The 2,752-nt window shown below is 45.5% G+C and overlaps 1 long non-coding RNA gene across 1 annotated transcript; it reads left to right on the top strand.

Moving 5' to 3' along the window:
- Positions 1-553: 553 nt before the first annotated feature.
- Positions 554-2,347, top strand: LOC125598281. Its single transcript, XR_007332344.1, has 4 exons — positions 554-762; positions 857-1,071; positions 1,410-1,467; positions 2,128-2,347. It is a non-coding gene; the product is annotated as an uncharacterized LOC125598281 (long non-coding RNA).
- The last annotated feature ends 405 nt before the right edge of the window (positions 2,348-2,752 follow it).

Here is a 2,752-nt window from a genome sequence, read left to right as displayed (position 1 = left end):
CTATGTAAGAGGCTAACCAAGATGATGGAGGAGTAGAGGATGAAGGAGAAGAGAGCATAGGCTCTGATGGTCATGGGCATGATCATGGTGTGATACAAACACCTTCTCAAAACGAAGTGGTAGAAGAACAACAGGAAGAAGAACCGGTTGTGCAACCACTAAGAAGGAGTACAAGGATAAGGAAGGATCCTTCTAGCTGGGTAAACACGAGAGTGTACTACAATGCCCAAGCTGTGGAGCATCCCTCTCAAGCCGTGTGCTCCTTTGCTCAATATCCAGAAGCACATTGTGCCTTCATGGTAAACTTCGATGAGAATCACATCCCAAGAAGCTATGAAGAGGCAATGAAGGATAAGGAATGGAAGGAATCAGTAGGAGCTGAGGCAGGAGCTATGATAAAGAATGATACATGGTATGAGAGTGAACTACCAAAAGGGAAGAAAGCAGTGTCTAGTAGATGGATCTTCACAATCAAATACAAGGCTGATGGACAGATTGAGAGGAAGAAAACTAGACTAGTAGCAAGAGGGTTCACTCAGACATATGGGGAGGATTACTGTAATGACCCCAACCCCAAACTATCCCCAAAGGCCACATTTGGTTTCTTTAAAAAGAGAGAGAGAGAGAGAGAGAGAGAGAGAGAGAGAGAGAGAGAGAGAGAGAGAGAGAGAGAGAGAGAGAAAGCTCACCAGGAGTCCTCGCCGGAGCCACCGCACGCCAGGACGTCGTCAAGCTCGTCATCACCATCAACCGCAGCTCGAGGTAACCGGAAACCGCCATGTGTTTGAGTTATGTTTCGGTCGTTTTAGTAAATCGGTCATAACTTTCTAACCGTAGTGAATCTCGTGCATCCAAGGCCATCATCGTGTTCCTCTCGTCAAGACGAAGCCGTAGACACCAACCGCGTCACGATCGGAGCCCGGACGAAGCCGTACGCGCCTCCGGAAGTTTCACCTCCGCGCGCGCGTGAGTTCCACGCGCCGCCGCCGGACCACCGTCCTCCGCCGCAGCGCCGCCGCCGGACCACCGTTCTCCGCCGCAGCTCCGCCGTCGCCGCCGGCCAACTTACCGGTAAGCCGCCGCCGTAGCTCCGCCGTCGCCGCCGATGACCGACACCGGTGACTCGCCGGCGACTCGCCAACTCGGCCGAGTCGACCCGGTGAGTCAACTCGGTTGACTCGGTTAACCGGTGGTTTGACCGGTTTAAATCGATTTCGATTCGGTTAGGTTAAACCGGTCGGTTAAAATCAATTGGTAATCGGTTAGGGAAAACCGGATTAATTAATTAATTAATCAATTAATTAATTAATTAAATAATTGATCTTTGACCAGCGGGTTGACTTTTCCGTAAATACCCGTTTTAAACCGTTCGAAAGGCGTTCTGACTCGAAATTTCGATCTGATTTCAGATTTGGAGTCCATTTGAGCAGCTGGAGTTCATATATACCACTTCTCTTCATTGCTAAGGTGAGGGCTACTCCGTTAAATCCCGAGCTAGTTTAGTACTACCGTTATGGAAAGTTTAGTTTCGAAACATGATCCGTCTCTGTGAATCGAGTCTGTTTGAGAGTCTTGCTTGTTTATTATTATTATTGATTGTTAAACCGGAAATAGGATAATAGAGGATTCAACGGTTGATTGAAATGATTGATGTTAAGAATTGTTATATATATGTATATATATACGAGTCCATGTTTTGGAGATTTGCGGGGTGCAGAGACGTTTGCACTGGCTGCCTATGTTTGAGGAGTTTTGCGGGGTGCAGAGACGTTTGCACTGGCTGCCATGTTTGTGGAGATTTGCGGGGGTACAGAGACGTTTGTACTTACGACGCCTTAGAGATTTGCGGGGTGCAGTGTGGACTACTGTGCTAGCGACGCCTGTAAAGTATATATATCCTTATGAGGAAATGTGATATGCTATTATCGCATTGGTTGTATCATGTCTAGTCCACTAGACATATGTGATTGTTTTGTGTGGTGTAATAGGCACCGTGATTGTCTCATGCTAGAGCTATGCCTACATAGTTGTAGTGCTATGAACTGAGTCAGTGGTTTGCGGTTTAGCATCCCATACCTCACTGGGCGATTCCCCTGTCGCTCACCCCTCCTTATTTCCCCCTTTCAGGTGAGACCGACGAGCAGGAGTGATTATCGGACTGGTGCTATTGGGCTTTTGGGCTTCTATCGTTTTATCGCTTTTATCGTTATCGGGCCTCCAGGCCTTTGGACTTTTATCGCCTACGTTATTCCTATTTCAGACTTTTGGTTTATATCGTATTTTATATTTCGGATGTTATCGATGTTGGGCTTTTAGGCCTTTTGTTACCGTATCGACTATTATATTATAAGAAGATTATTATTATTTGAGTTGTATTATTATTTTATTTTCGCTTTTATCAATTTATTTTATTTTGAAAGTGGCGGGTGTCACATTTTGGTATCAGAGCTATTTACTTATCGTAACATTTTATTATGTAAATCGGGGTGTCACAATTACATTGAGACATTTGCCCCTGTAGCTAAGCTACACACCATTAGGATTGTTCTAAGCTTGGCAGTTAATCTTGGATGGGGATTGTGGCAAATGGATGTAAAGAATGCATTCTTACAAGGGGAACTTGAGGATGAAGTCTACATGTATCCTCCACCAGGCCTAGAACATCTAGTGAAGAAAGGGAATGTACTGAGGTTAAAGAAAGCTATCTATGGCTTGAAGCAATCACCAAGAGCGTGGTATAACAAGTTGAGCA

This window comes from Brassica napus, unplaced genomic scaffold (assembly GCF_020379485.1).
Source record: "Brassica napus cultivar Da-Ae unplaced genomic scaffold, Da-Ae ScsIHWf_1689;HRSCAF=2313, whole genome shotgun sequence".
Lineage (NCBI taxonomy): Eukaryota > Viridiplantae > Streptophyta > Magnoliopsida > Brassicales > Brassicaceae > Brassica > Brassica napus.
The sequence above is the reverse complement of the archived record's forward strand: the minus strand, read 5'-3'. Positions and strand labels throughout refer to the sequence as shown.